The sequence below is a fragment of the Pteronotus mesoamericanus genome, unplaced genomic scaffold, assembly GCF_021234165.1.
Source record: "Pteronotus mesoamericanus isolate MK-2021 breed Mesoamerican mustached bat unplaced genomic scaffold, CSHL_Meso_final contig_20, whole genome shotgun sequence".
NCBI classification, from domain to species: domain Eukaryota; kingdom Metazoa; phylum Chordata; class Mammalia; order Chiroptera; family Mormoopidae; genus Pteronotus; species Pteronotus mesoamericanus.
Genome location: NW_026555085.1, coordinates 50,562,289 through 50,577,201, shown reverse-complemented (window position 1 = coordinate 50,577,201; position 14,913 = coordinate 50,562,289).

Here is a 14,913-nt window from a genome sequence, read left to right as displayed (position 1 = left end):
AATTATATAAAGAAATTCCAAATCAATATCTAAAAGATTGAAAAATGATACAAGGCAGAAACAGGCATATTTTATCATATAAACATATGATAAAATAAACATATGAAAGGTATTTAATCTTAAATTAGTTGTGAAGAAACAATTGTTAAAACTAAATGAGATAGTATTATACACCTATGTGAATGGCTCAAATCAAAAGACTGACACTACTAAGTATTAACAAGGGTGGGCACAATGGAGAGAAATGTTCACTAAAACATGGAGATTTCCATTGGCGCATCTACTCACAGAAAAATTTGACAGTACCTATTAAAGTTGTATGTAGACATGTGGTACAACTTAAAAGTTTCATTCAAAGTATATATGCTACAGGTATGGGTACCTGCACTTAGATGAAGTAAAATGACATCTGTAGCAATATTAAAAATAATAGCCAAAAATGATGAAATAATTCACATATCCATAAATAGTAGAATGAAAATATAAATTTTGATTATTCATATGGTTTATCAACCAAGCAATGAGAGAATAAGTAACAGCTATGAAACCAAATGAATAAGTTTTATGCAACATGTATAATTCTGATTATACTGTTTTCCCAGAGAAGCTAAATAAAAAATAGAATACCTGCTGTATGATTTCATTAACATAAAGTTAAAAAATAAACAAAACAATCCTATAGCATTAGAAGCGATAATAATAATTCTCCTTGGGAGGAACTAAGAAATAAAGACTGCAGAGCACCATGAAGTGGGCTTCTGGGCCACTGAGAAGCTCCAACTTTTGCTAATGGTTACATGAATGTCACTGTGGGATAAGTCACTGAGATTTATATAGCTTTTGTGCACTTGTAAGGTAATACTTCAATGAAAATGATTTGTGAATTTTAAATAAGTATTTCCTAGGTTTTGGGGTAAAGATTTTAAGCTATAACTATTAAAATCTAATCTAATAGTGGTATTTTTCAAATCCTTTATATCCTCAGTTACTTTTACTACCTTAACCTAGTGAAGACTGAAAGCACTTATTAAAATCCTCCACTCTAATTCAAATTCTGATCTTTATTCCCTGTTTTCTCCCTTCTGATTTTCTTTTATGAATTCCAATGCAGTATTGGAGATGTTAAAATTGCTCATGGTTGTCCCATTTTTTTTGATATGAAGTTATTATTTATTTTCCTGTTTATTTTTTTTTCAGTGGTAATTCTTGATTTCTTTTAGTTTACATTTGCCTGGTGTACTTTCTCATTTTAGCTTTGGTTTGTTAATTTCTATTATTTAGTTCTAGTCCTTTTTTTTTTTCCTTAATCACTCTCTTCTTGCTTGCTCTCAAACTTTCTAATGTTTTGGAAGTTCTGGGTCCTGTTTTAAATTCTCCATATGGTTGCTTAATTTTATATTTTTCAAATACATTTGAAAACATTCATTTTCCTAATTGTTAGAATCAATTTTGAAATGACATCTTTTCTTTTCCTGTCTTTGTTACATGCTCTTCTCCTAACCTAATTTCTATTTAGTATTAAATTTTAAAATGTCGTTTCACTCCTTACTATCAGTGAGCTGTGTTGTTTATTCTTAGACTATTAACTTTAGTTTATTTCTTCTTATATTAGATTCTATTTTCAAGAAATTGAAATTGTTTTAAAGTTTTTTAACCTGAAACTTAAATAATTCATGTTTTCCTTCTATGTTAATATTTGTGTCACTTTATTTTTCTCTTTATAAATTCTTATGTGAATCATTTCTATGCAGGCTTGACATTTGAATCTGGTAAGGCATACAGCTTGTACGTGTCAGGCTTGTCAACCTGGGTGACTGTCAAATGTGTTTTACACAGGAGCTGGAATACAGTTTGATGTGCAGAGCTCTTGGTCCACTCCCAGAGTGCACTGCTCTCACCAGTCAGCTCCATTCTGCTGTGAGGCCTGCTCTGATCCCTTCGCTGCTGGTCACTGTGCAGGAATAAAAAGTACATGTGGGGCATCCTCCGAGGATGTAGTGTGAGGCTCCCATTAACCCTTGGCTGCTTCATACTTTAAGAGACTCTGAGATGATGAACAAAGGTGAGCTTATCTACACTTGTTCCAGATTCTGGCATTAAGTTTTTAATCCACCTCTTCACAGTATAAAAGGGCATGGAATAAAAAATATGGATTTTTATCTTCTTTCCTGAGGTGTCATAGTTTTTACATTATGTTTGCATGGGTTTTTTCTTTATTTTGTTTTTCATAAAAATTAAGAGATGCTATATTGTATAGTTCTACAGAGATACAATTTAGAAATAACAGTTGAAGTCTGCCTTAAAAGGAAATTAATATTTAACTTCAGAAAAATAAAGACATGCATTAGAATATAAGAATGAGAGATAGGGATGGGGGAAGCAGGGGAGATCAATTTGTGAGAAGGGCTATTACAAACTACTTTTTGGCATTCAGTTGTTAGATGAGTCAGAATTAAAAGTAGATAACACCTGGAGGTGGGCAAATGTTGGGGGGATGGAGGACATCTCTAACAGTATCAACAATTAAAAAAGATTCTCCCAAAAAATAGTAATAGCAACACACACTAGAAATAATTGGGCTATATTTGAAGAATTTGAACTGAGGATATCTTTATTTTTAAAATATTTAAAAACATATACTTTATTGATTATGCTGTTACAGTTGTCCCAATTTTTCCCCCTTTACTCCACTCCGCCCAGTATCCCCATTTCCTCTGGCAATCCCCCCATCTTAGTTCATGTCCATGGGTTATGCATATAAGTTCTTTGTCTACTCCATTTCCTATGCTGTTCTTAACATCTCACTGTCTATTCTGTACCTACAAATTTGTACTTCTTAATCCTGGCAGCTTTCCCCCTGTTCTCCCCCTTTCTCCTCCCAACTGATAGCACTCCGAATGACCTGATCTCCATAGCTATGATTTTGTTTCTGTACTGCTTGTTTGCTTAGTTTATCTTTTTTTAGATTCAATTGTTGAAAGTTGTGAGTTTGTTGTCATTTTCATGTGCATATAGTTTTGATCATTTTCTTAAATAAGTTCCTTTAAAATTTCATATAAAAATGGTCTGGTGATGATGAACTCCTTCAGCATTACCTTATCTGTGTCACTTTATCTGCCCTTCAATTCTGAATGATAGCTTTGCCAGACAGAGTAGTCTAGGTTGTAGGTCCTTGCTTTTCATCACTTTGAATATTTGCCAATCTCTTCTTGCTGGCAAAGTTGTTTTTGAGATATCAGCTAACAGTCTTATGGGAACTCCTTTGTAGGTAACTATCTGCTTTTCTTTTGCTACTTTTAAGATCCTCACTTTATCTTTAACCTTTGGCATTTTAATTATGATATGTCTTGGTGTGGTCCTCTTTGTGTCCATTAGGTTTGGGATTCTATGTGCTTCCTGGACTTGCATGTCTATTTCCTTCACCAAGTTAGGGAAGTTTTCTTTCATTATTTTTTCAAACAATTTTTCAATTTCTTGCTCTTTCTCTTCTCCCTCTCTCACCCCTATGATTTGAACGTTGATACGTTTGAAGTTGTTCCAGAGAGACTCCTTAACCTATCCTTATTATTGGGGATTCTTTTTTCTCCTTGTTGTGCTGACTGAATGTTTTTTTCTTCCTTATGTTCTAAATCATTGATTTGATTCTTGGCTTCATCCACTCCACTGTTGGTTCCCTGCAAATTTTTCTTTAGTTCACTTAGTGTAACCTTCATTTCTGCCCAGGTCTTTTTTATGCTGTTGAAGTACCCATTGAATTCATTGAGTGTCCTAATAACCAGTGTTTTGAACTCTGCATCTGATAGATTGCTTAAATCCATTTCATTTAGTTCTTTTCCTGGAGTTTTGTTCTGTTCTTTCATTTGGGCCATATTCTTCATTTTGGGGGCTTCCCTGTGTTTGTTTCTATATGTTAGGTAGGGCTGCTTTGACTGTCTGTCTTAGTAGCATGGCCTAATGTAGAAAAGTGCTCCTATAAGTTGGATGGGTTGGGGCAACCTGTGTGAACCAGGTTGATGGAGTCTCTGATATGGTGTCACCACTCTGTGGCTTTGTATGTGCGAGGGCTCAGAGAGGGGACAATGCTGCTGCCTAGCCTCTAAAGTTTTGTCCAGAAGGAAGCTGTGCCCCAGCACTTGCCCTGATGCCAGACACATGAGTTTCTCCTCATATACCACTGGTGTTCTTCCAGCTGCTGCCCTGGCACTGGAGCCCAGAGGGAGTGAGTCTGAGTGAGTCCTAAGTCTGTTACAGGACCTTTAAGAAGAGGAGCCTGAGAATCCTGCAGCTTTTTCCACCACCACAACCACCACTGCTTTTTACAGCCAGAAGTTATTGGGACTTATTTTCCTGACACTGGAACCATTGGCCGGATGGTCTGGTATGGGGCTGGGATCCCTTGCTCCTGAGGCATTCCTCCTGATTTTTACCCACCCCATGTGGGCGCAGGGCAGCCTAGTCTTGAGTTTCCATGTGTCTCCATGTCTGTGCCCCTTCTAATGGTCTGAATGACTGTGACTTCTTTAATTCTTCGGTTGTCAGACTTCCATACAGCTTAATTTTCTGACAATTCTGGGTGGTAGTTACTTTGTAGTTGAGCTGTAATTTTTGCTGTGGTTGTGCAAAGAGGAGAGCTGTGTTTACCTATGCCTCCATCTTGAGTGGAAGTCCTGAACTGAGGATATCTTTAGATAAAAAGAATAAAAAGTAAATAACTAGAGAAAGAAGAAATGAGAGAGGTAATTAGTGACCTGGCAAAAAATTGTTCATAGGCTTTTGTCTTTTTTTACATACTTGCTCAATATTAATTGACTATTGTGTTCTAAGCACTATGAGCATTATTTCATTTGTTTTCTACAATAATATTCCAAAATAGATGTGTTCTGGAGGAATATGTAATTTAAATAATTTTTATAGGATCACAGAGCTGCCTTTATTTCTAGTCCATGATCTAGAGCAACAGATTATGTCTACTGTGTCCTGCAGTACCATAATATGTATGATTCTTTATATTTGGTAACATTTGTTTTGGAAGTATGTTCATTAAATATAAAATAAAGTCATAATACATATTTATGTAAATGGAACATGGGCTCTTGTGTATATACATTCATTCCTCAGTCATGTAACCCAAGTAAATATAATTGTCATGTCTTCGTAATTATTCTAGAACAACCAGCTCTCTTAGGTGAAAGCGTACTTCCCTATGAAACTGAAGAGTATATCTTGGACTTTTTCTGAAACTGCAAATCTGTTTCTGAGGAAAAATATTATAGAAATAAAGGAGATGTTAATGGAAACATTATGTGAGAAATGAAAAAAAATACATTTCAAGAAGTATTTGATGCTATCATCAAAAGGTTCTTCTTCTTCTCTTCCTTCTTCTATTTTACCCGTTAAATTCCAGCAAGTCTTAAAAGTGGACATTTGAATACTTTTTTATTAATAACTCAGGCAGTAATAATACTAAATTATCTCACAGCTAGAGAAAAGGTAGAAATATTTTTAATGTAGATATTAACTTTGTAAGGGCAGTGGGTACTGAGTGGTAGTTCATATACAATTGTTCTGATTAATCATATTGAATACATTAGCATGAGTTTGGAAGCCCTGCTTAATTACTAACCCTAATGTAGAAGGAGTTGGTGACATTACCTTAAGAGTTTTTGGTTAGAAAATGACATTTAGCATCCATCAAGGATTCCTTGGCCTGCCAAGATGTGCAGTGTTAACACCCATATCATGAATTCTAATAAGCTGGCTATATGCTACATACCCATATTTCTCCTTGAAACTCCCTGAACCCACCATAAAATCAAGGCCATTAAGAATAACTTAAACATCTTTAAAAGAGTGAAGATCAAACTCTTTACATACTGCAATTGTTCACTTTCACACATATAGGAAAAAAATACAGGACATCTACTTACGGAACACTGTTCATAATTGGCCAAATAATATTCAACAGTGAGCACCTCTAAAGTGTCAGATGACATAGAAGATACTCTTACCTTGTCATCAGGTTTCTGTAGCTAGACAGCAGTGAACACAATGGTAGGGACCCAGGTTTTTATTTTGCTCTCTTTTGTGTTTAATAATAGAGCTTCTACCTTAATAATACAGTCCTCACAGGGGGAAGGAAGAATCTAGTTATCAAGCTAAGTGCAAAATATTTTTCCTTGACCTTTTTACAGAAAGATATTTCTTTACATATTTTTCTTCTTATGGAACTCTTTCTTTTCACATGACTACATTGTGGAAAATGATACCCAGATGATACAGAGTGACAGAAAGATGTCTTACTTTTCTTTAAACTTACTTTAGAAAATATTTTGTGAAGTATAATGGTCAAACTGGGAAGCCAAATGTTAGGTAAAGTGTGCTCTCTTATACAGGTGGCCATACTCTCCTACCTCATCATATTGACTCTTTACTAAAGAGTGGAGATGGAAAGGAATAAGGAGAAGACTTTGATGAATTTCCCACACTAGCCGCTACTGTGCATATCTCCCTGGACTCATGTCCAAGGGTAAGAAAGATTTTATTTTCTTAAATTAGTGCACAAAGGAAGGAAACAATAGAGGGGTCTGTAGGGGAATCTGGGCCCAGGTGAAGTACATTGTATCTCTCGTGCTCCAATTGTGCTTGGTAGCAGAGCTTAAGTAGCTGCAAATAAGAGTAATTTATACTCCATTCCCCTAGTAGGTCCTACCCACAAATAGGCTGTTTGGTCAGCACTGTGTTCTAAGAAGAAAAAAATATCATAGGAAGGAAGAAGATTCCATTTGCTTTTCTGGTGTTGTTTTTTTTTTTTCCCCCCTAAGTTTCTTAGGAGTAAACCTTTAGAATGAAAGCCCAGTGGAGAAACTAACTTTACCTCATGATGTGGCTAATTTATGAGAAGCTCAAAGGCTTGATCACTGTCATCTATTTCTAGCTCTCTGATTTAGCAGACAGATGAAGTGCACTTATAGTTGACAGATGTGGAAATCCATATATAGCCAGGCAAATCTCTAGTGGCTACTGATGCAAAATAATATGAGTTGTTTTTGAAAAGGTCAGTTGAATTTGCATTTGAATTTTTCTTCCTGGGGTGCTTTTAATGATAGGATCAGGTCTTCAGGCTCTTGTAGTAAAAAGTGCCTTCCAAATTTGTCAATTATGCTAAGGTAAAATCTGGGTTGAGAAAATGCTAAATAAAAAATGTGCTCTGAATATTTACTACATGCAGAGGGAGTGGCTATAAGATAACTAAGAATTGTGACATTAATCTACTCTTGCAATTACTCTGTTAATTGGCAACTCGATTATCAAAATTAGACTTTATTAAAGGTAAAATAATAATTCTTCTGTAGATTTTATCTTCTGTACAAGATAATATAAAATATGATGCTCAGTGGGAAGACTATTTTATCCATTAAATTATTTTTATGGCTTACATTTCCAAATACTAAATTGTAATTATCTGTCTGATTCATTCCTTTTAAGGAACTCATCATCCCTATTGTTTTTATTTATATAAAGTTAGATTGCTCTCATGTACTATCTAATCCAAAATCTCTGCACTGTACAGTGTATGAGTACACTTAATTTCATTCACATTTTCACTTTGTATTGCTCAATAAAATAAAATTTTAATATTATTAAAGCCCATTTAGATCTTTATACTTATTGACCCAATTTAATAATATTTGAATTAGTCATTTCAATAGATTAAAGTTAAAGAAATGTTCACTGTACAAAATAGTGGCATTAGTCAATATTATAATTTAACTTGAGTCAATTTGTTTTGCTTGTAGGGGGTCCTCATTATGAAACACCCTCAGATTTTGTACAATAACTAGGATACGAGTTTTACCTCTGGTCAAGTTGGAGACATAGGTAGATATGCTTTACCTCCTCACACAACCATAGAGAGTTACAACTAGATTTCAAAATGAAATAACACCCAAAAATGTCAGAAAACCAAGCCATATGGAAATCCGATAACCGAGGATTTAAAGAAGCCACATTCATCTAGATGGGTAGGAGGGGTGGTTTGTGGAGGCAGGGCAGGGAGGTGGTATGGCGTGGAGAGGTGGCTGTGGTGACGGTGGCAGAATGGATGGTCCCACATTCATGTGTGGTGGATAAAAATCTGGGAGGATACCTTGGGAGTGAGTAATCCCAACCCCAGTCCATACTGTATAGCCCAGGTTTCCAGCACTAGAAAGATACCCACCCCCCATTAACTCTGGCTATAAAAACTAGTGGATGTTGGGGTGGTAGAAGAAACTGTTGGGTTTTTGCTGCCTAAAGGGTCTGCACAGGCTGATGATGTATGCAAACCCCACATCAGCACCTGAAAGGTTGCCAATCACATATGGAGGGTATATGACACCTCACTGGAAGCAGGGCGAGTGACAGGCAGGCCTCCAGAAGCCAGGCAATGACATTGTCCTCTCTCTGAACCACCCCCACACAGCCACAAAGCAGTGAAGCAGGTTTCCTTGCCCTGGCAATTACCTAAGGCTCTGCCCCCCACAATTTACAGGAGCCTTTCTATATAAGCCTCGCTACTAAGATAGAGAGTCAAAGCAGCTCTCCTAAATATGCAGAAAGAAACACAGGGAAGCTGACAAATTGAGGAGCCAAATGAAAGAACAGAACAAAACCCCAGAAAAAGAACTAGACGAAATGGAGATAGCTAACCTATCAACTGTAGAGTTCAAAATACTGGTGCTCAGGATGCTCAGAGAACTCATTGAGTACAGCCACAAAATAAAGGAAGAAATGAAGGATACACTAAGTGAAATAAAGAAAAATATACAGGGAAGGATGAAAGGAAGGAGGCCAGGATTCAAATCAACAATTTTGAACAAAAGGAAGAAATAAACATTCAACCAGAACCTATTGAAGAAACAAGAATTCAAAAATCGAGGAGAGGCTTAGGAACCTCTGGGACAAGTTCAAGCATACTAACATCTGAATCATAGGGGTGCCAGAAGGAGAGGAGGAAGAGCAAGAAGTTGAAAACTTATTTGAAAAAAATAATGAAATAAAACTTTCCGAATTTGATGGAAATAGACAAGTCCAGGAAGCGCAGAGTCCCAGACTAGATGGACCCAAAGAGGACCACACCAAGACACATCATAATTGAAATGCCAAAGGTTAGAGATAAAGAGAGAATCTTAAAAGCAGCAAGAGAAAAGCAGAGAATTACCTACAAAGGAGTTCCCATAAATCTGTAATCTGATTTCTCAAAAGAAACTTTGCAAGCAAGAAGGGACTGGCAAGAAGTATTCAAAGTGATGAAAAGCAAAGACCTACAACCAGGATTACTCTATCTAGCAAAGCTATCATTTAGAATGGAAGGGCAGATAGTGCTTCCCACACAAGGTAAAGCTAAAGGAATTCATCATCACCAAGCCACTATTACATGAAATGTTAAAGAAACTTATTCAAGAAAACTATGCACACGAAAATGACAACAAACTCACAACTATCAACAACTGAATCTAAAAAAAAACAAAAACAAACTAAGCAAACAGCAGAACAGGAACAGACTCATAGATATGGAGATCATTTGGAGGGTTATCAGTTGGGAGGGGAAAGGGGGAGAATGGGGATCCGGGAAGATGTAGGGATTAATCGGTAGGTACAAAATAGACAGAGGGAAGTTAAGAATAGTATAGGAAATGGAGTAGACAAAGAACTTATATGCACAACCCATGGATATGAATTAAGGGGTGGAGTTGCTGGAGGGAAGTGGGGTACTTGGCGGAGGTGGGCAAAGGGGGAAAAATTGGGGCAACTGTAATAGCATGGTCAATAAAATATACTAAAAAGACAGTATATTTTTTTTTCTTTTGTGTCCATATATAGGACTGTTTGAATGACATAATTTAAAAACAACAATGAGGAAAAAAGACGTTACTTTATTAAAACTGGTCCTTCTGCCACTGTCAGATGTGATGCATAAAGACAGTATCTCAGGACAGTAAGTTTAGTTGATATCTTTCCTATAATATGGGACAGATTATCATTGTACCTTTACAGCATCCATCTCGGTGTATAGCATACAACTGGCATTCAATGAACATTTTATGAATAGATTAGTAAACATCTAAAACAGATACTGTACCTTCACAAAATAATTGCAAAGCTGTGAGAAAGCTAGGTAAGTAGTTATGGATATTTATCTATAGTCATCGATGCACATATATTTAATTTATTGCTGCAAAGTGTGCTATTATTTGCTCAAATGTATGAGTGGCTTTTATAAAAATACATATATTTAGAATCAGAATCAGAAGCTAATTTAAAGAGAAAACCTTTGCTCCAGCTTTTAAGAAGCACTATACTGTAGTCTTCATTGTTCTCAGAAATTTCTGGGGAAAGGGATTCTTTTTTCTTGCCAGAAAAGCATATTTCTGTTAGAGTGGAAATGTCATTCTAATATTTTAATCTGAATCCCATCTGCTACTCTCTTAACCTGCCTCTCCTCGTCTTGTCATTGCAATCAGAATAGTCTTCATTCATAATTACCCATGTCTACGATGACTTCAGATCCTTCCTGCAGTGTCCTCAGATAAACGATATCGAGCTTTGAGCAACTGTCATGCTTTACTAAAGTCTTTTTCTAGTTTTGTGAAAGAGATTTTTTTTGTGAAGGCTAATTTTAAAAAGAGATATGATTTGCAAAATATGATAGAACAATTAAAGGTAACAATTTTGATATGTGAAACTTAAGTAAGTTTGCCATTAAATTGCATTCGGACAATGATCATATTTGTTTTTTGGAAATAAAATCATGCTATCAGGCTATAAATCAGTTTCCTGTCACTTTTAACAACTGGATGAGAGGAAAACCAGAATTTTCTTCTTCAAAACTTTTTCTATATTCTTTACTTAGTTTAGTGTTTGGGATCAAGCACTATTTTTAGCTATCATACAGGGTGGGAGCAAGTAGATTTACAAATTGTATGGAAAATAATACAATAATTAATAAATAATAATTCAAGAATAAACTTTTTTGCTTACTCACAACTGTTGACCTACTTTTTTCTCACTTTGTTCTCCTTTAAGAGTAAACGAGAACACTCTTAATCAACAGCTTATAATACAGGAAAAAAAAGCAATTATTGTGACCATTGTCCTTTCCTTTTTCAGGTGTTTTATGATTTGTTTAATATTAAAATCACAAATAGTTCTATAAAGTTTTTTGTCTAGTAGATCGCAAGCTTCTTGAGAATAGAACTGCACAATTTATTTTTGAACATGTAATTCCATATCATCAACCACAGTGCCCTGTACGTTCCATGTGATCAAAAAATACTTATGCAATGAAACTAGAGTCAATAATTTTGCTGGGCTTCCATTGGCTATAAGGAAAAGCCACTCACTCAAGAAAGCTCAAGTTAGTGGTAATTTATTATAGAGATAAATATGACAGTAAGAAAGAATCTAATTAAAATCTTAGAAGTACCAGAAGTAAATGAAAGTTCGTAAGACAGTTCTAGTGATTTCAGCTGTGGGAATCTGTAAAAAATCTACTCTAGTGTCTCACTGTTACTGCTTCTCAATCACTTTCCAAAGTGCATCTCTGAGGGTTTCTCACTTTCTGCTCTGTCTCACTTATAAGGTGTTTTCCACCTTATTTCATGCTTGCCCCGAGAATCTTCTTTCACTGAAAGTATATTGCACACCCTTACCCATTGAAACCCACTGTTATAATGTTTACTCTTTCAATATTTCATTGTTTTAGTTTCTACATAAATTTTTCTTGATTTTTGACTCATTTTGCCTCTCGAGATGCAGTCTTTGCATTGTAGATTTTATAGCTACTTGATTCTCTTTGTATTAATCGGTTCAAGAGTAAAGATTGATTGGCTTTGCTAACTTAGGGCAGAACTCTCAAAACTTACCATTATACAGATATAATCTAATTATATATAAAATTAGACAGCCTATGGTTTGGCTGTTCTTTGGTCACATGTTTTCTGTTCAGGAGCAGGGAGGGCATTCATGTGATCCTCTTGTGACGGTCTCTCAGCTGACACTGTGGATGGAGACCTCTCCCACAAAAATGACTTAATTATGGTCTTATATCTTAATAGTATGTCAAATCCAGTACTTTTTGTGCGATGTTATTTGAAAATGAAAGATAACAAGCAACTTATTTTTTTACCTTATACAAAATTCTAGTCATAGAGTATGTTTTCAAAATGATGAGCTAGAATTACTCTCTGTGAGGAAGTTTGATATGTTAAAGTTTTAATTAATTTATAAAAGCTATGGTCTTTGTTATTTTTACAGTGTTGGCTCTTGCTTTCTCAAAATATATAATATATAATTAGGGTCTGACTCATTATTCCGTTTAAATATTTAATATCTAAGGAGATAGAATGTAATGGTTAAGTATATATAAGCGAAACCAAAATGAATATTATGGTATAAAGAACAGTAACATATACATATATGTTGTAGTTAGAAAATTATAGCCTGAGATAGAAGGCTAGACTGTGATGTTAGTTATATTATATGAATTAGTTTAAAATGTCTCAAATGTTTCCTTTCTAAGGACATATGTGTATACTCACACACACAATTTAAAGATTTACCATCAAAGAAGTGGAATATGAACCAAGAAAAAAAAATTTTATTAAATAAGGCTTGTGGGAAAGTTAATGGGATGCAGGAAGTTATTAAAAACAAAAGGAGTGTGAGATAAGGGAAGCGAAATGGCATTGAGGAGAAAAGATGAGGCTTTACAATCATATCAGTGAAAAACGAGATAGAAAATAAGCTCACTAATATATTCAGGGAGTTATGAAATTAAAGAAATCAGTGATAACCTTAAATGATTGAGATGCTAAACTAACAAGAGAAATGAAGAAAAGAAATATAAATAATTAGAACACAATAGAAAACTTGTGAAGGTAGAAACATAAAAGCAGGAAATGCACACTTGAGAAACTTAGCTAGGTTAAGCAAAGTGCACTGAAAGCAGATCCTTGAATAAGTCATTTTGTTACAACCTTGTTAAAAAAAAGATTGCTGGCTGGGGCCACTGTCTGTATAGGGTTTGCACATTCTTCATATGTCTGCATGGATTTAGTCTAGATACTCCAGTTTCCTCTGACATCCCAAAGATGTGCACATTAGGTGAACTTCTGTGTCTAAATTGTTCCATTCTGAGTGTGTGTGTGTGGGGGTGTGTGTGTATGAATGCATCCTGTGGTGGAAGGGCATCCTATCCACAGCTGGTTCCTGCCTTGTGCCCTGGGATGACTTGAGAGGTTCTGGTCCCCTGAGTCCCTGAACTGGAATAAGTGGGTTGTAAAGAATTATCTTACCTGTTTTTATTCATCATTTTTGAATGCATAGGTCACATTTATTTCAATGTTTAACATTAGAAGTGTTTGAGGATTTTATTAGAAGTTTGGTGACCAGGAATATGTCCTAGAAACTCCTCTTGCTTATATCAATTGGCCTTTGGTAAAACTGGTTTTGTTATGTCATTTTACTTAAAGTCAGTTTCCAAGAACCTATGGATGACATTTAGTGAGGACTTACTGTATTTCATATCAGTTTCAGGAAGCAACATAAACTTCATGTGTTAACTACAAAATACTCATAATATGCCTTTCATTAAACAGAAAGGTTATCCCTTAATTGCCAATGGAGTAAACCAATAAAATTGCAAATGCTGAAAATTTTTAAAAGGGAAAGGCAATTTTGAGTTATTAGTCAATAAATAGATGGTTTACAATTTTATAACTTTCTCAAATAGTTCTTGTTGTCATGGCTTTAATAAAAGAAAAAAGGAGGGGAGGGCTGGGTATAAAATGCATTAATCAACTAGTACGAAAAGTTTGTGGTAATGCAAATCCATAATCAAGAAAAGAAGAAAAAATGGAATGAAATATGAGCCACAGAGAACTATTTAAATGTTAGACCTACAGAGGGTAAATTTCAAACTGAATAAAACAACATTCCCCCCACCCCCCATTCCACAGGCTTGTTCATTAAACCAGGCTATTGTAATGTATGATGCTTATTTAGATGTTATATAACACACTGGCTTTCTGGACTTGGACAAACCAAACATTTAGTTTCATAGCATATGTCTCACAGATTTTACAGTTCAGGGCTGAAATCATTGCAACTACAGTAAAAGTAAGTCATTGAAAAATGGAATCCAATATTCAAGATTATATTAACTACTTCTATCCAGCTGCTACTAGTGGTAGTTGATGTTTAGACATAAAACCTCGGTGGATAAAATCAACTGAAATAGTTAATATATTTTATTAGACTGATTCACCAGCACTAGCAATACCTATAATGCACCTTCCCCGGATAATGGTAAAATATTTCACTTTTATTTGTACATTTTTTTCAATTAGACAGTTGTAATGATTTAACCTTTTGACTTCTTAAACTGTTGTTATAATCACTGGATCCCGCATTATAAGCTGAATTTATTCTACATTCAATCTAAAACCCTGAAGCTGTGTTGGAATCTATATGCTTAGGAAATCTATTGATTCTTACTAATGCAAATTATTTATGGCACATGGACATATCAGATATACCAAATGTGGAGATTAATGTAGAAAGAAACAATGGTGGTTAATAAGAGCAATGAACCTGTAACAATTCAGTATCTTCTCTTCTTAATTTAATTTTATTTATTTTTTAAAAGATTGTATTTTTTTATTTTTAGAGAGAGAGGAAGGCAGGGAGAAAGAGAGAGAAAAATATCGATGTGCAAAAGACATACGGATCAGAAGCCTCTCTTCTGCCCCCAACTGGACACTTGGCCTGCGACCCAGGCATGTGCCCTGAGGGGAAATCCAACGGGCAAACTTTTGATCTGGAGGCCAGTGCTCAATTCACTGAGCCACACCAGCAGGGCCTATTCTTAATTTT